Raw genomic sequence first — 22,941 nt, 5'->3', positions numbered from 1 at the left:
TGTGCAGAAAGAATCCAGACATAGACGTAACATTCAGCCATCTTAGGATTAGGCTTCCAAGGATTATTTACCAATACACGAACATCTCCTAACAGCTAAACAGAAGCTAGCACTAGGGGACCCAGCATGGCGAGAGTAGTTACCAGATAAAACTTGAGGTCAGAGAGGTAGGAACTAGACATCAGAAAGAGAAGGCAAGAGGAAGGAATTTTCAAAAAGATGTAAAGAAAGTTGGACTGAGGTTGAGACAATGACTTTGGTAACAGGATAGTGATATCATACAGGACCATGGCTAGGCACAATCCAACTTAGACCAGGCCTTAGCCCATACCCAAATTTCACTCAGCAAGGCCCAGCCTCTACCGGGATTATCTTGTCATGGCCAGAATTGCATCTTTTCAGCTAGACACCCATGACTACTTGTCATGCTCTGTCAAAATGACCTTGTGAGATGGAGTGGCCACAAGTCCTATGGAGGACAGGGCAGGTAAGGCCCCTGCCCTGACTACGTGACCTTTCTGCAAAAGTCAAGAAGCTAGTTTCATCTTAATCATTAATGAGGAGGGAGGAGGAATGATGTCACAAAATGAAACTTTGAGAGAGGTTTTTCAGGAATAGCCAGGGGCTTCCCCTAGCCCTTCAATCTATCCCTTGCAAGCAATGACAACAGGACCCTCAGATACTGGCAGTGGCAGTCCCCCCCCCCCCCCCCGCAGGACCAACTTTTATTTTTATTTTTTTTTTAAGGACAAACTTTTAAAAGTAAAATGAATGAAACACGTGAGATCAAGATACAAAGACAGAAATCCAACGTAGAAAAAGAGACCTTGGTGGAAACAGCTGATGAGAAACACTGGAGACATTTCACAGATGCACCAGAAGCTCACATTGTAAACAGGATTAAGCTGTTGTTGATTTCCCCCCCATAACATCAGGGTTTCATTTTGCTCAGCCTGAGGTCTCGCTCGATTTCAAACTGCCTGTGGTCCACTCGGTCTAGAAAAGCCTTCCTTTCAATGTACCCTTCCTTCCCTCGATTGTGGATGGCTAGTTCTTCACCAATGCCCTCCTCCTCCTTGAAGCTCTCCCAGTCCAATTTGGATTTCTCTAGGGTGCTCATCTTCTGCTTCTTGGCTCCAATTTTCCCCAAAAGGCTGCTCATGCCACTTGATCTTTTTAACCCAGACCCAGCAGGGAGTGATGGCAGAGGTGCAGGGACAGTAGCCTGTGGCTTTTCTTTCTCATTTTGCTTGAAGAAAGATTTGGCTTCTTTAGATGTAGCATCCACTTCCTTAGTCACCCTGACTTCTTCACCAGCAAAATCAAACACCTTGGTGATTTTAACTTTTTCAGTCTCTTTCGGTTTCTCAAGCTCTTCTGCTCTGACCAACAATTTACTCGAACTCGTCTCTTCAGGCTTCTCTCCTCTTTTAACCTGTGTATTTGGGGGCACTTTTGGTTTTGGTCCAACATCATTGAGGAAGCTGGCCCACTGTTCATCCTTCTTCTTCCTTGCATCCTCTGACCCAATGCCTTTTTCCTGCTCTGCAGCTGCATCTTCCTCCTCACTGCTATTGCCCTCTGATTCTTCGTTCGCATCCTCCTCTTCCTCTTCTTCTAATGAGAAGCCACCTTGTTTTCTCTTCCTGGCCGGAATGCTCTGAGCCTTTCTTTTTTTTCCCTTTGGCTTTCTGTGTCTGCTCTTCACCATCCACTTCATCTTCCTTCACTAATTCATTTACATCATCTTCACTATACTCTCCACCCGACAGCACGTAGTCTTCGTCCTCCTCCGAGGTGGAGAAGTCTTCAGAGTCGAATTCCTCCATGTCGCTGCCGCGCGGGGAGGGCGGAACCACACGACCTCAGCAGCTGCCCCAAACGGCAAAGCTCTAGGGAGAGACCATAAGCTGCAGCGGGGGTGGCGGCGGCCGGCAGTGGCAGTTTTAAGGAAGTATCTGCTGGAGAAAGAAAGCAGAATCCATGGCACAGAGAGACCATGGATTATGGAGCCAACCCCATGGATACAAAATGTGTATGCTCTACTTCCTGGTGGTTCCCTGGACCTTCCACACAGTGTGACCTATGACAATAGCTCAAACTTTCCCTAGAACCTCAACACAAAGCCTTTGTCCCCACTGTTCATGACAGACTCATCAGTTTGTGACAGTAGATTGAATCATCATTCTATACCAGCATGCCTATAAGGCTTGCAGTCCCACTGTGGAGCCTCAGCAGTGTGCAGAACCTCTCTGGACCCTTCCCTGTCGCATCCTCTCACATTTTTTTCCTCCTCAGGACCACCACCTCCTAAGTCTGACCCAGGGCTACACCTCTGGTCTAGGGCATCATTACATGCCTGGTCTATTGCTGAAGCTCCTCTCAGGCCGCCCTGCTTTTGCTCTTGCCCCTATGTTCACACAACAGCCAAAGAAACCATCTAAAGAAAGCCTATACTGCAGCCAGAATTCTCCTATCAAGCTCTCTTTCCTCACCAGATGTGGTAAGTATTTGAGGTTCCCTGATGGCTCCTGGCTTAAGCTCACCAAGTCTCTGCATGTCTCTGTCTCTAACCATGAAAAACCCTTTAAAATTTTTTTTTTAAATTTATTCATGAGACAAAGATAGAGAGAGAGGCAGAGACAGATAGAGGGAGAAGCAGTGTCCGTGGAGGGAGCCCGACTGAAAAACCCTTGGGTTTTTCCCTCCCTCTCTTTTATGGCAGCATAATGACCAGTAACCTGGGACACAAAAGCACAAAACGAGAGTGACTCCTATCATCTCAGACAAGAAAATGGAAACGGCAGGAATCCCACGGCACACTCATCCACCAACGTGGGCGCTGCAGGACCTTGAGGTTAGAGGTACTGGCTTCTGTAAACAGGACCCTTCTTGCCAAAGACTTCCGATAGCGCTACTGTTCCCATGGTAACCCGGGGACCGAGAAGAGAACGCGGCGAGGGCACCCGTTGGGAATGGACCACTGGAAAAAGACTTCCGCCCTCAGTTCCACCACGGCTGGTGGAGTCTGGACTGCGGGGAGCCAGCCTCTCCGAGCCTCCGTCTCCCACTCAGTAGGTGAGGCCCAAGGCGCCTTTTCTAGGAAGGTCGCGGGGTTGGAAGGGCTCTTGCGGAGGTCCCGGCGGACATCCTCCTGGGCGTCGGTTCCATTTCCGAGAAAACCGAGGCTGGAGGAGGTGGGGACCATAGCTCGCAGGCGCAAAGGGCGCAAAAAGGAGCTCTCCTCATCTTCTCCACTTCGAGCACCTCAAGCCCTGGATGCTGACCCCCTATAGTTTCCAGAACACGTCCCCAACCGAAGGATCCAGGCCTTTGAATAGGAGCACAGCCAGTCAAAGGAAAACCTCGGGGCAACGCCGGAAGTTCGGCCCTGGCCCGGCGTGGTACGAATCGATATGCCCCGCACAGCGCAGCATCTTCTAGGTAGTGTAGTTCCCACTGTAAATCCTACTTCTAAGGGTCCAGCGGTTCCGTGTCATCAGGACAAAGACCTAGAGGCACGACGAGGGATGTCGGGAATTGGAGGCCTGGCGGGTAGGTTGAACCAAGGCATGTCTGAGGCTCGTCAGCAGCGTTGTCAGAAAGGACCTGGCACGTAGGTCAGACTGGGTCCATTGCACCGGGTCCCTGTCTGAGGCAGCACTGGTGGACTTGGCATAGCATGGGTAAGGGAGGTCTCCCAAGCTTCCGCCTGACGGGATTCCAAGCTCCAGTGTCCTAAAGTGAAACTGAGGGTGTCCGACTTGGGGTCATCTTTTTCTCTCCAGATTGGGAGAGTGGGGAGTGTGCACCCCATTTTTAGTAGCCTTAGAATGAAGCATGGAAGTTGTTCCAGGCAGAGGGACCTGAATGTGCAAATGTTTGGAGGCCATCCAGAGATGAGGGCATTGGGGAAACTTGAAGTCCTTTACTTCTGGTGGGACCAGAAAGCTCCAGGGGACAAGGTTTCACGCTAGGCCTTTAACCTGAGGACCGTGTGAGCTGAGATCTGTGAATAGAGGAGGGACATGATCTAATTTGAGTAATATACTTTTAGTTTCCATGTGGAGATGTGATGGGGGGGCAGATGAAGGTGGAAGTAGGTGGGGACAAAGGAAGGAAACAACTGCAAACATGGAGATGGTGGCAGCCTGGACTTTTGCTGATGTGGCAAAAGATGTGGGAGAAGTAATCAGGTTCTGGATCTCTCCTGCAGGCAGACCAGCTGGATTTGCTGATGGATCAAAGAAAGGTGAGAAATAGAGGAGAGATCCAGAAGGACTCCAGGTTTTGTACCCAGAGTAGTTGAAAGAATGGACTGCCTTCCACAGAAATGGGAAAGAGGAAAGAGAAACAGGTCCTAGAGGAAAAGCAGGAGTTGGGGTTGTGTCTGAGTTGCCTGAAGACAATTGAGTGGAAAGGTGATGTAAGCAAGACTCACAGGTCTGGTGTTCTTGAGAAAGGTCTGGCTGGAAGTGTCTAAGGAGTAATGGGCTAGGTAGGGGCTTGGACCAGGGTAAGGCCTGGGTACCAGATTTAGGAGATAGGATTTAAGGGCCTCGGTTACAGACAACCACTGGAGGAAGAGAGGGGACTCTGAGGTTGAGACTGGAGAGCTAGATGAAGTTAGGCCCAGGATGGAGATTAAGGGTGATGATCACAGATGCAGTTTCAGGGAGGCTTGGTTTCACATAGATTTGTAGATACCAATTGCCATTTGCCCACAGTCCCTCTGGCTGCTATGTGCTGAGGGATCTCTAGGAAGCTTGAGGAAAGAACACTGGAACAGATGTGACGGGGCCCCAGGATGTGACAAAAAAGACTGTCCAAAACCTATCAGGGCCAGCATAGGGGGCCCAGCATGGAGTCAGTGTCTCAGATGAGGAATCCTGGGGGAACTCCTTGAGTGTACTGGGGAGAGGTGCTGGGAGGAGTATCAGGGAGGTGGCTGTTAAGATGGGAACTAGGGCAGCCCGGGTGGCTCAGCGGTTTAGTGCCACCTTCAGCCCAGGGCCTGATCCTGGAGACCCGGGATTGAGTCCCACGCTGGGCTTCCTGCGTGGAGCCTGCTTCTCCCTCTGCCTGTGTCTCTACCTCTCTCTCTCTCTCTCTCTGTGTCTCTCATGAATAAATAAATAAAATCTTAAAAAAAAAAAAAAAAAAGATGGGAGCTAGAGGCCTGGATCACACACCCAGAACTTGTACCATAGTCAACTGCCCACCTGCTTGTTATTGCAGGGTTTGGTGACCTTTGATAACATTGCTGTGGCTTTTCTCAGGAAGAATAGGGGCCCTTGAGAGGCCAGAGGGGCCTGTTCCATAATGTGATTCTAAGGACATTCTTGGGTTCCCTGTGGGGGTGTTTTTGGACTTGAGGTGGGCATCAGGCTTTGCTTGCTGACCATGGTCTTGTTGGTAAATGTGTTTCACTCCAGTGGGTCCCTGTTGAGTCCATTGGGACCAAGGCCCTTCTGGATCTGGCTGAAAGACAGTCAGAGGGAGAAGCGGGCTCCATGCAGGGAGCCCGACGTGGGACTCGATCCCGGCCTCCAGGATCATGCCCTGGGCTGCAGGCTGCGCTAAACCGCTGTGCCACCAAGGCTGCCCCATAAAGAACTTAACAAAAAGTCGTAATTATAATCCGAAATTAGGGATCCCTGGGTGGCGCAGCAGTTTGGTGCCTGCCTTTGGCCCAGGGCGCGATCCTGGAGGCCCGGGATCGAGTCCCACATCGGGCTCCCGGTGCGTGGAGCCTGCTTCTCCCTCTGCTTGTGTCTCTGCCTCTCTCTCTCTCTCTGTGACTATCATAAATAAATAAATAAATAAATAAACCTTAAAAAAAATAATCTGAAATTAATCCCCTCCCCCCCATAAAACTGTTTTAGGTTCCTCTGCTATCTGAAAATTACATGTCAGTGTCATTTTTGTGGAAAAAGAAAGTCAAAAGAGGAAGTAGATGCAGTGCAGAAGTAAGAGGTTGGAGTGATGTGAGGAAGGAAGAGTCAAGGAATGCATGTTTCCTCAACAAGCTGGAAAAGGTAATGAACAGATTCTCTCCTAAAGCCTCAGAAGAAACCAGCTGTGTAACACTTTGGTTTTAGCCCAGCTAGGTTAATTTCACACTTCTAGCCTTTAGAATTGGAAGAGTAAAGTTGTGTGGTTTTAAACCACTTGGTTTATGGTAATTTGTTACAACAGCAATAGGAAACTAGTACATTCTCTGTGTAGCTCACAGATCCTGAAATGCAGGATTTTAGAAGTGGGTGGGCACTTGTTTCCTCTGGGGATTTGGAGCCTTGGTGTTATCAGCTTTCCATCCACTTTGGCACGCCTATCACTAGACTGAGGCCTGAGAGAATCCCATTTGCAGATAGGCTAGTGGGAGAAGCTGCCTCTTCTTTGGATGCACCTATCTTGTGGATTAATCTCTGGGCAGACACCCCTGTGCTGTGGCCTGGCTGGGTTCCCTTCTCACCCAAATATCAGTCTCTTTGCTCTTCTCTGGAGCCCATAGAATCATTTCTGGGTGTGCCCAACACACAGATGTGAAGAAGTACCCAACCCACACCAAGATCATTGTAAGGCACAGAATGGAGGAGGGAGTGCCATCTGAGCAGAGTGTAACTGTACCACATAGAGAATGGAGAGACCAGAGCCTAGAAGGCAAGGTCACTGCTTGAAATACCTTACAGAGGCTCAGCTCATGTCTACAATGGCCAAGGTCACTGAGCAAATAAAGTTGTCCTGCATCATGTGCTCTTCTCCGTTATTTTCCTGATAGTAATCATCTCTCCAACAGAAACCAGGGAGTTTTCTATTGGGGAGGCTGGGTTCCTGGTGACCTTAGCAGATGTGGCCTTCATGGCTGATCAGTCTTAGGCCAATGAAGCATGGTTGCCCCAACCCAGAAGTGGAAAGAGAAGCAGGAAATTTGAACATGGTTGCCAAATCTGGCGTGTGTGTGTGTGTGTGTGTGTGTGTGTGTTTTCTAGAGAACCTGGAGTGTCAGATATCTTTGTGGCTTTCATAATTTTGGCATCTATTTAATAGCTGTGTGAGTTTTGGGTGGTAGGCAGAATCATGGTCCCCTGAAGATGTCCACATCCTAATCTCTAGAACCAGTTAATATGTTACTTCCTATGGTGACTTTACAGATGTGATTAAGTTAAGGATCATGAAATGGGAAGGTTATCTAGGATTATCTAGATGAGTCCAGTATAATCACATGAATACCTAAAAGAAAGAAACACAATATAAATTATTTTTAAAATTCATAGTTCTGCATGTCAGCAGTCTGACATTTGTGTCAATTGCTATAAAATCAAGGTGTAGTCACTGCTACATTCCTTTTGGAGGTTCTGGGGTAGAATCTGTTCCCTGGCCTATTTCAGGCTCTAGAGTCTTCAATATGCTTTGGTTCACGGCTTTCCATCTTCAAAAGCAGCAATGGCAACTTGAGTCTTTCTCATATTGCAGCACTGTTGACTCTCAATCAGTACTGCCTTCCTGTTCCACTTTCAAAAAGATTTTATTTATTTATTCTAGAGAAAGTGACAGACTGTATGAGTGCAAGTGGGGAGAGGGGTGGAAGAGCAGAGAGGGAGGGAGAGGGAGAGAGAATCTCGAGCAGACTCCATGCTGAGCATGGAACTTGATTGCATGACCACAGGATCATGACCTGAGCTGAAACCAAGAGTTGGATGCTCAATCAGCTTAGTATCCCAGGTGGTCTCATCCCTGTTCCACTTTTAAGGACCTTTGCTATTACATTGTCTGCCCACCCACCACCTCAGATAATCTAGAATAATCTCCACATCTCAAAGTCAGGTGATTATCAACTTAATTCCATCTACCTTAAATGGTTCCACCTTGCCATGTAATATAACATATTTACATGTTTTGGAGATTAAGACCTGGATATCTTTCCAGACATCTTTGGGGTCATTATATTCTGCCTACCACAGTACAAGAATATACTTTAAAAATTTTTTTGAAAAAAAAAATAAAAAGAAAAATAAAATTAAAAAAAATTGAACATTGCCTATATGGCTACTTGCTAAATCAAAGATGAGTGCATTTTATATTTTTAATAGATGTCAATGATAATTTTCTAGGGAGGTGTTTCCAATTTCCCCTCCCCTGGCAGTGCTGTGAGAGCCTTGGGACGATGATGATAATGATAATGATAATAACAATAACAATAACTCTCTCATTTATTTAGTAGTGCTTATTATTATTATTATTTAGTAGTGTTAACCTTAAAAATGAAACGGTCACCTTACCAGCAAAAATGGATTTACTTGGGCATAGCAGAGAATTGCAATTCTTTTTTTTTTTTTTTTAAGATTTTCTTTATTCAGGGACGCCTGGGGGGCTTAGCAGTTGAGCATCTGCCTTGGCTCAGGCGTGATCCTGGGATCTAGGATTGATTCCTGCATTGGGCTCCCTGCGACGAGCCTCCTTCTCCTGCCTGTGTCTTGAGGCAGAGACACAGGCAGAGGGAGAAGCAGGCTCCATGCCGGGAGCCGATGCGGGACTCGATTCCGTGTCTCCAGGATCACGACCTGGGCCGAAGGCGGCGCTAAACCGCTGAGCCACCGGAGCTGCCAATAAAGATTTTTAGAAAATATTAAAAAACAAAAAAGATTTTCTTCATAGGGGCTGTTTTGAAAAAAGTCTATTGGAGTAGAGTTCAGGGTGATGACGATTTCTCATTGGCTGAGTTGCAGGATCCATTCATTTCTTGTAGGAGATGCAATGTACATTTTTCCTGTTGGAGGCCTGTAATTGAGGATTCTTTCCTGTTGACGATTCTTCTGTTCATAATTTTTTTTTTTTTTGTAGGTAGCAAAGCAAAGTTTATTGGGCAATAGTACAAAGTGCCCCAAGAGGGAAGGAGCCCCAGGAAGGTTGCTTTCTGTTGGTAATTCTTGACTTCCAGTGGTACCAAATGAGAGCTCCTGCTTCCACTCCATTTTACTGAGGTTCCCCTTTCCTAAGTTTCACAGCACTGTATATCTGGCCCTGTGCTAAACACTTTTCATGTCATTTCTTTTTTTTTTTTAATTTTTATTTATTTATGATAGTCACAGAGAGAGAGAGAGAGAGAGAGAGAGGCAGAGGCAGAGGGAGAAGCAGGCTCCATGCACCGGGAGCCCGACGTGGGATTCGATCCCGGGTCTCCAGGACCGCGCCCTGGGCCAAAGGCAGGCGCCAAACCACTGCGCCACCCAGGGATCCCTCATGTCACTTCTTATGAGGAAAGTTGTAGTGTTTATAAAATTACATCACTGGATTTTGAGTTACAGATGCTTCTGGGTAAGCATCAGAATCCCCAAGAGGGGGGTACCTGGGTGGCTCAGTGGGTTAAGCGTCTGCATTTAGCTCAGGTCATGATCCTGGGGTCCTGGGAATGAGACCCATGTGGGGCTCCCTGCTCAGCTGGGAGCCTGCTTCTCCCTCTTCTCCTGCCCCTCCTCCCTGCTCCTGCACACACTCTCTCCACCTCTCAAATAAACAAAATCTTAGGAAAAAAAAAAAAAAAAGAGGAAGAAATCTGGAGTGTCCCCTTTAAGAGGAAGCTGAAACATACAATTGGCATACTTAAGCACTATTCCATTTCCCAGTGCTCCTTGCGTTGCCACTTGGGCGTTGCCTAGGAGAACTCGCCGGCGCCTCGCGCCGGACCTCGGCAAGAACTACATTGACCAGAAGGCCACGGGAGATGGCGGTGAACTATAAGCCAATCACAGCACAGAAGAAGAGCTATTTCCTGAGGCTCACGGGACTTCCGGCCTCTCCGTCGTAGAAGTTCGTTTGCTTTTGGCTGGTAGTTACACAGCGCTCTTGGGGACGTGAGCTCTGGGTCGGAGCTGCTCTCCAGGCGCCTCCTTGGGACCCAGACACAGAGGACAGTGAAGAGGATGAGTTCAACTGCTGCGCTTCGTACCAGTCGTGATCTCCTGTAACAGGGCTATCCTCTTCTTCCGCACTCGCCCTCCGTCCCCTCTTACTGAGGCCCCGATTGCGACGGGTGGGGGGCGGGCACCTGGCCCAGTGGAGGTGTGGGGATCGGCTGAGCACTCAGGGCCTGCCCGGGTCCCATGGCGGCGGCGATGGCGCTGGTGGACCCGGCGCGGGTGAGTGGAGGGCGCCCGCCGCCCTCACTCACCGGACCCCGGGCCCATGATAGAGACCCCTGGACTCTTTCCCTCCACCTTCATTTCTTTTCCTTTGCTTCTGGGACCCTAGGATCACCCCAAGCCCGGGGCCCAGAGTCCTGGCCAGGGGTTATGTGGAAAGTTTCACCATTCTGGAATACAGTGGGACAAGATGTGGGAAGCTCTTTCAGGCATAGGAACCAGGATGTGCAAATGCTTATAGAGATGAAGCTGAGCTGGAAGTATCCAGGGAACTATAGGTCTTCTTTATGTCTGGTGGGCAGGAGTCAGGCCTGGAATGGCCGCCTGGGTAGCTTGGCCTGTTAATCTGAGACTAGTGGGAGCCATGGAAGGTGTGCAGTAGAGGAGAAATGTGATCTGACACAGGTGTTCACTGGCTCCCTTTGGCTGCAGAGTGGAAAACAGAGGTGGGGTTGGGGGTGGGTGAGGTTTAGGGAGCAGAAAGGGAAGCCCATAAGGATGCTCTTTACTAGATCAGGTGGGTGATGGTGTCTTGGCCTGAGTGGTGACTGGAGTTGGGAGAAGTGGTTGGATTTTGGATCTTTCTTTTAGGCCAGCCAGATTTTATGATGTGCAGAAAAGTGGAGGAGGCTGGGATAATCCCCATGGATTTTGGCCTCAACTAGGAGAAGGTAGAATTGAAATACGGCGATTGAGATAGGGAGGTTGCTGGGTGCAGCAGGTTTCAGGGAAGATCGGAAGGCAGATTTTTGACCCTGTCGAGGCTGAGATGTCCTAAAGACTTCCAGGTCATCTGGACATTGAATGTCTGATTATACTGAGGAATTCAACTTGGGGACATCCAGTTAGCAGTCAGCCTGTGAACTGAGGTAGAGCTCTGGCTCAGGTTTGGGAGGGGGCATCTTTAGCTTATGGTGAAAGATGTCCCACAGGAGCAGCTGAGGACTGGGTGACTGGCCTGGGTACCTAGGCAGGGTTGGTGGGTGTCACAAAGTCAGATGAAGGGAGGAGCAGCCATGAGAGAAGGTGTGTGTATGAGAGGATCCAGAACATGACCAAAATCCCTGGGACAGGCTGAAGCATATTGGAGATGCAAGCAACATGACAGTGGGAATAGGGCTGATGTTTATTTACTTTTCTATGGACTCACCAGCATTTCTTGGCCATCCTCTGTGGGACCTGAGGGTTTTAGTCAGGATAGCAGATTAGCTCAATGGTAATCACCTGGGGGTATCCCATGCCTGGGGTGGGAGGTGGTGGGTCCGGGCTTTGAATGTGTATTCTTACGGGGAGAGAGGAATACTGTGGATGGTGAGGGGACAGAATCAATAAAGGCAGAGAGACCTGGAGGTCCCAGAGGTCTTTGTGGCCCAGTCTGGGTGGCTAAGGGATAAAGGTAGGAATAGGATCAGTTAGAGAAACTCAAGGAAGCCTGGATGCCACCTCTGGAGGTTGGGACATTTGGAAGTCTGGGTCAGGATGAGATTCTGATTGACCTCACCAAGTGAGCCACATTCTGGACACCATTTGCAGAGTGATATGTAGGGTGAGTGGGAGGAAGATGTGCCATGGATGTTGGTGGGGTCTGGAAATGTGTGGTACAAAGATGGACGTGCACATACAGAGGTGGTGTGAATTGATGGACTGGAGTCCTGGTACTGGGGGGCCTATGTGAGATGAGCCCCAGTTTGGTTGTTCTGGGAGTCAGGAACTGGGAAGCCAAGGGAATTGCCTGGTAGAGGCAGTGAGGCCCCACAACCAGGTCAGAGCTTGTGGCAACTACCTGTCCGTCTCCCTGCTGTGTGAAGGAGGACATAGTGATCAGTGACACAAGGAAACAATGGCACCCATGGTATTGGAGCTTCAGGAGAAGGGTGACCTAGGAGTGTGTTGGCAGGGGTGATTTGGGGGTCAGAGACTACCCACCAGACAGCATGTGGGATCTAGGTCTCGATCAGTTCATCTGTGTATTTTTTTGTTAGTTATTCTGCTGTCTTTGGTTTGGCTGACTTAGCTGTCCTCATCATGGCAGGGCTGGGGAACCTTTGAAGATGTGGCTGTGTACTTCTCCTGGGAAGAGTGGGAGCTCCTTGATGAGGCTCAGAGGCACCTGTATTGCGATGTGATGCTTGAGAATTTGGCACTTGTAGCCTCACTGGTTAAGGCCTTTCCACCCCTACCCTCACCCCCAGCCTCAGTTCTAGTCTCTGTCTCCTTCTTTTCCCAGGAATAGCTCTGTCTTCCTACAGCTGAGCATGGGTGTTGCTTCGTCCTCTGGACTATCTGCTGTGTGTGCAGAGCTGGGGCATAGGCACAGCCTGCTCCTTTCCCTGAGGAGCCCCAATATCTGCTTCTCTTTCTGGGGAAGGGCTCAGGACTGCGGGGTCTCAGGTTGGCTGCCTGAGTTTGTTCAGATCAGTGGCACCGCTGTGCCCAGGTTCGTACCCCCTCTTTATATCAGGCATTTCCAGGAGCCTAGCTATGTCACAGACTCTAGACACCAACATGGTTATTACTTGTGGCAACCACTGGGCTCTTCCTGTGAGATACTCCTCAGAGGCTTATTTTGTAACATTGAATTTTCTTCCCAGTTACAAAGAGGACATGAGCTCCCTGTGGTCTGTTGCAGCTGGGATTGCTGTTAGCTGGGCCAGCCACTCACCCACCCTATGTTTTTCCCAGGACTTACAACGTCTAAGTCCTGTGTGGTTGCTCATCTGGAACAGGACAAAGACCCTGGGAGCCTGACAGAGTGGACATGTCTCCATACACTGCAAGAGAGACTGAGAGGGGGTCTGGCTCTGATGAGTGGGAGCCAGAGAAGAGGTGACATTGGGTCTGGGTTCAAGTTGTACTGGGCACCTTCCCTGTTTTCCACTCGTGTTTGTTGCTGGGGCCAGTAGCCATACCTTACTCCACTTTCCTTCCTCATTCTAGACACCACATTCCTGCCATTTCTACTTTGTCCCTGGGTACTGGGTGGTGCATGACTCTACTGCTCTGATCTCTGTGTCTTCCTAAGCCCACTCCTCCTTTTACAGGAGTGTCCCACATTAACCCATAGCCAATGTATTATGAGATGTGCACATATCTCACGCATACAGGCTTTAAGCATCAGATCCCAGTTACAGCTGGATTTTCCTGGGCTCATGCACACTCCTCTGTGTCCCCTTTTCATATCAGAGATATGGTGCCTGCCTGTGTTGGTTCTTGCTGAAAGCTGAGGAGTTGTAGTCCCTGACTCTCCTCCCAGCCTGAACCCTACACCTGTGTTCTCACATGCTGAATCTTCACCTTCCTAGGCCCAGTACTGCACCACAAGCTGTACCTCACCCTGACTTGATCCTACAGACCCATTCCTAAATTTGTCAGATCCACATCTATAAAGGGGCTACCCCCTCTAAACAAAGCCTATATAAACTTTACCAACATTTCTGTGCTTTCAGGTTGTTGGTGTGGAGTAGGGGAAGCCCCTCTTGAACCTTCTTTTCCCAGGAATAGAGTGTTTCTGTAGAAGGAGTGCTCCAGTTCAGGACCCCGAAGGCGTGTCCTTCTACCCAGAAGGACAACACCTGTGACATATGTGGTCTGGTCTTGAAAGACATATTACACTAGCTGAGCATCAAGGAATATACCATAGGCAGAAACCATAAAAGTATGAGGTGTGTGGGAGAGGGTTCTGGCTCAGTACAAACTCTCACCAGCACCAAATGGAAGAGCACAGTGGAGAAAAACTCTTCACATGCAGGGAACATGTTAACGATGTCCTGGACAGCCATGACCTGCAGCATCAGGCCACCCACAGCATGGGGAAGCCACACTGGAGCACCAAGAACAAGGAGGCCTTCCAACATAGCTCTGGCTGCCAGCAGCAGCAGGAAGTCCATGCCACACAGAAGCCCTTCAAGTGCAGCAACTGAGGGAAAGCCTTTCTGAAGGCCTTCATGCTCCTGGACCACCGATAACAGACTCCAAAGAGAGACCTTTCAGATGCCCCACAGGGGGAAACTTCTCTAAATAGAACTTGACTGTTGTTGATCAGCAAAAAAAATCACACTGGAGAAACATCCCATGTCTGTAAGGAATGTAGGAAGGCTTTCAGGCACCTTTTTAAACTGAGGACACATCAGAAAGTTCATACCAGGGGATCCCTGGGTGGCGCAGCGGTTCGGCGCCTGCCTTTGGCCCAGAGCGCGATCCTGGAGACCTGGGATCGAATCCCACATCGGGCTCCCGGTGCATGGAGCCTGCTTCTCCCTCTGCCTATGTCTCTGCCTCTCTCTCTCCCTGTGACTATCATAAATAAATGATAAAAAAAAAAAAAAAAAAAGAACATACCAGACAAATGCATCACAGTTGCAGTAAATGTGGGAAAACCTTCACCCAGAAACACTCACTTGTTCAGCACCAGAGTTCACACTAGAGAACAGCCTTAATGAATGTGGCCAGTGTGGGAAGGCCTTCACTCGCAGCTTCCAAGTTGTTCACCATCAGTAAGTTCACAACACAGAAAGGCCTTATGAAAGCAGACATGCCAGAGAGTCTTTAGCTGTATTGCCAATTTTGTTGAGCCCCAGAAAATACATACTGGGGAAAGGCCTTATGAATGCAATGAATGGGGGAAAGCCTTCATTAATAGCTCTCCTCTTGTTCAGCATCAGAAAGTTCACAACACAGAAAGGCCTTTTGAATGCAGTGAATGTGGAAATACTTTCCAGCAAACCTCCAAACTTATTCTGCATCAAAGGAGTCAAACAGGAGAAAGGGCTTATAAATGCAACCAGTGTGGGAAAGCCTTCAGTTGCCCCTCCAACCTTGTTCCACACCAGTGAATTCATACTGGAGTGCTTGGAATGTGGGAAAGCCTTCAGGCAAAGCTATGCCCTCATTCAGCACCAGAAGGTTCACACTAGAGGAAGGTCTTATGAGTGCAGTGAATGTGGAAAAGCCTTCAGTTATAACTCTAACCTTGTTAAACACCAGAAAGTTCACACTGGAAAAGGGCCTTATGAGTGCAGCCAGTGTGGGAAAGCTTTCAGTGAAAGCTCCATCCTCAGCACCAGAGAGTTCACACTGGAGAAAAGCCTTATGAGTGTAACAAGTGTGGAAAACCTTTCTGTTATAGTTCAAATCTCTCTAAGCACCAGAAAGGTCATACTGGAAAAGAGCCATCTGAGTGCAGTGAACATAGGAATGCCATCAGCCAGAGCTCTAGCCTCACTTAGCACCAGAAAAGTCACACCAAAGAAAGGCCTTAGGAGTATGGCAAATGTGGAAAACAACTAACCGGGGCATTCTCTTTATTCATCTTTAAAGGGTTCACTCCTCGGAAAACTTGTGAAAGGAACCTTTGTGAAGAAGCCATACGCCAAAAATTGGAAAATATCCCAATATCCCTACCAGGAGATGGCCAGAAACATAGGAAGCTTTCAGGAGCTACATCACATTTTGTAATCTCCCCAGGTGCTTTGCCAGATTATGTCACTGTCAGATGCTGTCTCACTTCTACCAGGTGGCCCCCCCACCCCCACCCGATAGCCTGTCATCTCAGCATACTTAGAGAAGGCTGGTCTTATGCTCTCTCATTCTCTAGAGGGAGAATCCATCCATCATTCATGATGGCAGCTCTTTGGGGTGGCCCCATTTTCCATCTCTGCCCTGTACCCAATTGTTGAGGCATGGCCCTGACCTCTTTCTCTCCAAGAGGATCTGACCAGAGCCTGAGGACTTACACAAGTAGTCCCCCCCCCCCTTTTTTTAGTGGTTTCCCTTTTTTGTGGGCATTGTTAAGTCTATAGATGGTGCTTGCAATGGATTTGCCCAGGCTCCAAATCACCCTATCCTGAAAATGCCTGTCTCCAGAGTGTGTGATAATAAAGTCCTTACTGTTGAAGCCATCTTTAACCCTAGGACTCCATCTGTTGTGTGTGGAGGGAGATGGGAGAACAGAATTGGGCTCTAACAGGATAAAGAGGGAGAAAGGCCCCTGATGTCCAAAATCTGTAGGTATCATTGGATGTAAGATCTACAGGAGCCAGGTAGAACCATAAGTGGGTACAAAAACACTGGTTTTGAGGTGAGAGACTCAGGGAGATGGGCAAACAGAGGAGATATGGCTGACTGAAAGCTACCCATGTGATTGTTACTGGATGTACAGTTGAACACAATCCTTGTGAGTGGGTATAATGTCCAGGCATTGCACTGGTTGTATCTCCTCTGTTTGCCAGTCTCCCTGACTCACCTTAAAACCAGTGTTTCTGTACAACAAACTTACTGACGCTGACTTTGACCATAGGAAACACTCAGCTCTGCAGGTATTAGGAAGTCAGTCCTGTATACTCTCATGTTATGCTCTAGCATGAGTACAATAACCCTTTACAATGGGCATAACCAGCAGTATGCTGCTCACTGCCACAGCAAATAAGCTAATAGCGGTGTGGATTCCTATAGCCTCCCTGCACTGGTCACTTCAATACCATCACTGCATAGGCAGAAACCCTGGGACTATAGTCCAGGACTTTTGTAGCCCAGCCAATATTCCAGGTGAGTGTGGTGTCCATGGCCTTCAACATCTGCTGGTTTTTGCTGCCACTGAGGCAAGGCTGTACCTGGGTATAGGGATCAGAGGTCATGGAATAAACATATGGTTGCCTCCATTTTCTGATTTTCCAAGAGGGAGAGCTCCATATGTTTATGTGAAGCCTTTTGATTTTAGAAATGTTGAAAACAACACAAAATTTATAGGTATATGTGTGACCTATATATATGGGCCACATGTGTGTTCCTGGTCCAACACTTGCAACTGTCATAAAATAAGCAAACCAAGCTACCAGGAGCCCAGGGATCCCTAGACATGAAGGTTTTTGGCATAGTGTATACCCCACAGCATGAAGCAGGGGCAGTGGCACTGCTGTTGCTACTCAACTCAGGATACCCCACTTCCCTAATGCTGATGAGGGATGACAGGATCCCAGGCATGCTTGTGGTCAGCCAAGTATGTGGTAGGTCTGCCTAAGTGCTCCCTGCATGCCAAGGTATGTCAAACCCTGTACATCCCAGGTATAATTATTGCCTTCCATTAACATGGGGGGCTTGGAGTTAGAACTAAAGTCCATTTGAACCCTGGGGTCTCAGGCTTCCAAGCAAAGGGATCATGGATCATCAGAAGCTCAATTCCTTGTACTCATGTGGCCAGCTATGGCTAGTCAGACCTCAAAAAGCTGCTCCCAGTGTGCGAATGAAGTCTTTTATATGCCTTCTACTCTCCTCACCAGGGCTCTGTGCACACCAGCCAACTTAGTGGAACCTCAGTATTTCCCTGGTGGTGCCAGAACGTAGCTGACAAAGGCCTGCTGTTTCTGCATGTTTGATCTTCCCATAGTGCCAATTTCTGTGAAATATCTAGGGATCCTTGGCTGCTCAGGCTCTCCCTCCTGGGTGTAATGACTGCCTCGCATCAACATGGAAGGGCTGCTTGAGATTAAAGTGTAGCTGAGCTATGTAGAGCTTAGGCCTGCAAGCAAAATAGGGCAGACATTCATCATCAGAACTCAATCCCTTTTATCCTGAATGATCACCTATGTGTGCACTTTGTAAAATGAAGTCTTTTGGCAAAGAATCCTTGATTTGGTAAAATGTCCCTGACCTGAACCTGATTTCTTCTCTCCCCATCAGGGCTCTGTGCAAGGCAGTTGGCCTGCTGTGGGTGTGTGTATATACATGTCTGTATAGCTATGTATATGCGTGTGCATGTGTTGGAACATCTAAAATAAAGCCATTGTGGCTCTAAGCATCTATAAATTGGGTCTATTAATGTTCATCTTGACTCTACAGGAAGATTGTCCTATGAACCAGCCACAAAGGAAGGCAATGTTGAGTGATGGTCAGGGTGGCCCTTCTGATTATTTGAGCCACAGAGCCATTTACTGCCTAAAGCCAGATGCCAAGTAGACTTTCGGGTTCCATGTACCAAAATAGGCCAAGTAAATTCAATATGGAAAAGATAATCTCAACCAATAGTCCTGGAACTGGATTTAACAACAAACCTCTAAGCTTATCTCAAGTCGTATGCAAAAGTTAACTCAAAATTCATCATAGACATAAGTATAAAACTTACAACAATAATACTTCCAGAAGAAAGCATAGTGACCCTAGATTTGGTGGATTTCTTAAACACAACGAAAAGCATGACAAGAAAAAAATCGATTGGACTTAATCAAAATTTTTAACTTTTGCTTTTCAGTTGTCACTTCAACAAACGTAAATGCAAGTCACAAGCTGGGAACTCTGTCTGCAAAACAAATTCTGAAAAGACTTGAATCTAGAGGCACTGGGTGGCTCGGTTGAGCATCTGCCTTCGGCTCAGGTCGTGATCCTGGGTCTTGGGGTCGAGTCCCGCACCAGGCTCCCTCTCCCTCTGCCTCCCTCTCTCTGTCTCTTATGAATAAATAAATAAAATCTTAAAAAGAGACTTGAATCTAAAACATATGAAGAATTCTTACAACTTAATAAGATAACCCAATCTTTGGGACGCTTGGGTGGCTCAGTGGTTGAGCATCTGCCTTTGGCTCAGGGCATGATCCTGGGGTCTGAGATCGAGTCCCAAACCCGGCTCCTTGCAGGAATCCTGCTTCTCCCTTTGATCTGTGTCTCTGCCTCTGTGTGTGTATGTCTTGTGAATAAATAAAATCTTTAAAAAAAAGACAACCCAATCTTTAAAAGCGGGCAAAAGTGACTTGAACACTCACTTCATTAAAGATCGATGAATGGCAAATAAGCACATGCTTTCTATGTAAAATGTGGTTTTTTTAAGAGTTTATTTTTATTTTGTGTATATTTTACCACAATTAAAAAAAAATCCATTGAGATAACATTTCACACTCACTAGGATGACAACACCAAGTGCTGACAGGAAAGTGAAGAAAACAATACTACAGCACTAGTGGGAAAATAAAATGGTAGAGACACTTTGGAAAACAGTTTGACTCTAAAGAAATAAACATGAACTTATATGACTCAGCAGTTCCACTCATAGGAATTGTTAGGCAGAAAGACATTCCTCTGTCCTATAGTTCTTATACCTGGATTTAGAATCAAATTGACATGATACAGATTAACAGGAGAAAATAAAATTTATTAGGCATACATACAGGGAATCAACAGATATGAAATTCCAAAGACAGTGAAGCAACATGAAGCTAAGGGTAGAGGACTGAGGATACAAAGGGGTGAAAGCTCAGTAGCAAGAAGTTGAAAGGAGAGGTTTGGAAATATAAGCTTTCTCTATTATGTAGATAAATTCCTTAAGTAGAGTCTCTGTTAATAGTTCCCATCCTATTAGTCTCTCCTTTCCAATGAAAATTAGGCAGTTGTGGGGAAGGTAGAGAGCTTCTCTTTAATCTGTCGGGTTTTTATTACTTTTTTTTTTAAGGAGGCTCCACCCCCAGTGCAGAGCCCAACTGCCCCATGACCCAAGATCAAAACCTGAGCTGAGCTAAGAGTCAGACACCTAACTGACTGAGCCACCCAGATGGCCCTTGATTACTTTAACTCAAAATAATCTTTCTGTCAAAGTGGCCCATCTTGGAGCAGCCTACTCTTGACCCCTAAAGAATCTACCCAAGTGAAATGAAAACATATATCTACACAAAGATTTGTAAGCATATGTGCCTAGTAGCATTATTTATAATAGCCAGGAACTGGAAACTATTCAAAATCTACCAATTAATGAATGATAAATAAACTGTGGTATAGCCATACAAGGGAATATTATTCAGCAATAAAATGGAATAAAATATATAAAAATAACATGAATAAATCACTATGCTAAGTGATAGAAATAAGACACAAAGAGCTATATATTATATGATTCCATTTATTTCTAAAGAGATTTATTTATTGACACACACACATACAGAGGCAGAGGGAGAAACAGGCTCCCCACAGGGAGCCCGATGAGGGATTTGATCCTGGATCCCAGGATCATGCCCTGAGCCAAAGGCAGATGCCAAACCACCGAGCCACCCAGGCATCCCACATATGATTCTGTTTATATGAAATATCCAGAAAAGACAAAAGTGTAATATAGATTGGCGGTTGTCAGGTGCTAGGGATAGGAGTGGGTTTTGGCTATAAAAGTGTTCAAAGGAACATTCTGAGGCAATGGGTATGGAGTGAGATAATAATGGTTGTACAACTCTATAAATTTATTAAAAGTCATTAATTATGCACTTATAATAGGTGTATTTTATAATACGGAAATTACATTTCAATAAAGCCACTTAACAAACAGGAATATGGGCTATTCTTTCTCAAAGTCCTGGAGTTCCTGACCATATGGTGATAACCATGGTAGATAACCATCTACCCCACTAAGAGATGACAGGAATGCATAAAACATTGGTTAGGAGTATAGTTGTGGGAGATACACAGATCCTTAAGACCCTCTGACACCTAGATCTTGCAAGGGCCCAAACATTAAAATGCTGTCAGGCCAGGCTTTCTCATGTCCTATTTATTCACACTCAGTATTCTTTATCTATTTATAGTACTCATTTCATCCTTGTACAAACCAAGTAGGTGATATATTACTAGGATATGGCCTTCAGAGCACTTCCTTACAACACTGCTGAGGTGGGAGACAGTCCCTGAAACACATACCATCATCTTGCTTCTTCCAGGCCAACGACTGCCTTTTCTAGGGAGAACTCCAGGTCAGAAGCTTCAGAACACACAGGCTTCATTCTTTGCCAGGAAACATGGGATATAAATGCAAACTGGGTCACATCTAGACAGACATGCTCCATGCCTTGCTGCTGTGCCCTGTCAAGTGCTATAGTGGCCCCAATGACCAGACTAAGAACACTTTTGTTATGTACTCAATGCACTCCTGCTAAACAGAAGAAGCTCAATGAAGGCATCATGGATGTCAAAGGCAGATTTCACAGTCCATAAACAATGGGAAACTTACCCAGAAGCCCTCCAGATACTATCAGGCCCCTTGCTCAAAGTAGGAGTCATGTCCATGACAAACTCAGTCATGGGTGAGCACTATGATACCACTTCAATGGGTACAGGGCCACCACCATCCTTCCAGGGGAGAGCAAGCAGGGAACAGGGGCTGCTTATGCTGAGCCATCAGAGTTGACCATCAAACACAGAACAGCATTTTCCACAGCACCCAACGTGATAAGTGGTCACAAGGTACAATATGGACCCTATAGGCTTCCGTACACACAAGGCAGTCATGGAGTGTCTCCACAGGTGGAGGTTCGTCTATACAAGGTCCAACTTATGGCTGAAGGCTACTCGAGTAGGTTCTTTTCAGGTATTATTGTTTTTATATTGAATGAAGTTTTTAAAATAGGTTAATTATTTAAAATCAAATATTAAAAAAGAAAAGGGCAGCTGAAGACTACTGCATTCACTGCTCTCAAATGGCTTTTTTCTAGTGAAGTTATTGGTGTTAGCAGCACAGGAGCTGTGGCCAACGGCTCTCTCATGCTGGCTGTACACACAGGAGCTTTCTCCAGTGTGAATATTTCTATGTAGAATATGGCAGGAGCTGCAGCATTTTGCTCTCCTACTCATTACACTCAATGCAGTAATGCTGCAAAATTGGATTAAATCTGGGAGAAAAGGCTTTCTTTTTTTTTATTTAAATAAATTTATTTTTTATTGGTGTTCAATTTACCAACATACAGAATAACACCCAGTGCTCATCCCGTCAAGTGCCCCCCTCAGTGCCCGTCACCCATTCATCCCCACCCCCTGCCCTCCTCCCCTTCCACCACCCCTAGTTTCCCAGAGTTAGGAGTCTTTATGTTCTGTCTCCCTTTCTGATATTTCCCACACATTTCTTCTCCCTTCCCTTATATTCCCTTTCACTATTATTTATATTCCCCAAATGAATGAGAACATATAATGTTTGTCCTTCTCCGATTGACTTACTTCACTCAGCATAATACCCTCCAGTTCCATCCACGTTGAAGCAAATGGTGGGTATTTGTCGTTTCTAATGGTTGAGTAATATTCCATTGTATACATAGACCACATCTTCTTTATCCATTCATCTTTCGATGGACACCGAGGCTCCTTCCACAGTTTGGCTATTGTGGACAGTGCTGCTATAAACATCGGGGTGCAGGTGTCCCGGCATTTCTTTTTTTTTTTGTCCCAGCGTTTCATTGCATCTGTATCTTTGGGGTAAATACCCAACAGTGCAATTGCTGGGTCGTAGGGCAGGTCTATTTTTAACTCTTTGAGGAACCTCCACACAGTTTTCCTGAGTGGCTGCACCAGTTCACATTCCCACCAACAGTGTAAGAGGGTTTCCTTTTCTCCGCATCCTCTCCAACATTTGTGGTTTCCTGCCTTGTTAATTTTCCCCATTCTCACTGGTGTGAGGTGGTATCTCATTGTGGTTTTGATTTGTATTTCCCTGATGGCAAGTGATGCAGAGCATTTTCTCATGTGCATGTTGGCCATGTCTATGTCTTCCTCTGTGAGATTTCTCTTCATGTCTTTTGCCCATTTCATGATTGGATTGTTTGTTTCTTTGGTGTTGAGTTTAAGAAGTTCTTTATAGATCTTGATCTTACAAGATCTTACAAGATTCCATCAAAATCCTAGAGGAGAACACAGGCAACACCCTTTTTGAACTTGGCCACAGTAACTTCTTGCAAGATACATCCACGAAGGCAAAAGAAACAAAAGCAAAAATGAACTATTGGGACTTTATCAAGATAAGAAGCTTTGCACAGCAAAGGATACAGTCAACAAAACTAAAAGACAACCTACA

The 22,941-nt window shown here is 46.7% G+C and overlaps 1 long non-coding RNA gene and 2 pseudogenes across 1 annotated transcript; 2 read left to right on the top strand and 1 right to left on the bottom strand.

Moving 5' to 3' along the window:
- Positions 1–722: 722 nt before the first annotated feature.
- Positions 723–1,926, bottom strand: LOC112908797 (craniofacial development protein 1 pseudogene; annotated as a pseudogene).
- A 7,869-nt stretch (positions 1,927–9,795) lies between these two features.
- Positions 9,796–14,488, top strand: LOC112908864 (uncharacterized). The gene is made up of 3 exons (XR_011994650.1): positions 9,796–9,964; positions 12,825–12,968; positions 13,589–14,488. It is a non-coding gene; the product is annotated as an uncharacterized lncRNA (long non-coding RNA).
- Positions 14,489–14,577: 89 nt separating this feature from the next.
- LOC112908863 (uncharacterized) lies at positions 14,578–15,775 on the top strand (annotated as a pseudogene).
- Positions 15,776–22,941: the final 7,166 nt, after the last annotated feature.

Source organism: Vulpes vulpes, chromosome 1, assembly GCF_048418805.1.
Source record: "Vulpes vulpes isolate BD-2025 chromosome 1, VulVul3, whole genome shotgun sequence".
NCBI classification, from domain to species: Eukaryota; Metazoa; Chordata; class Mammalia; order Carnivora; family Canidae; genus Vulpes; species Vulpes vulpes.
This window is presented reverse-complemented; position numbering and strand designations above follow the sequence as displayed.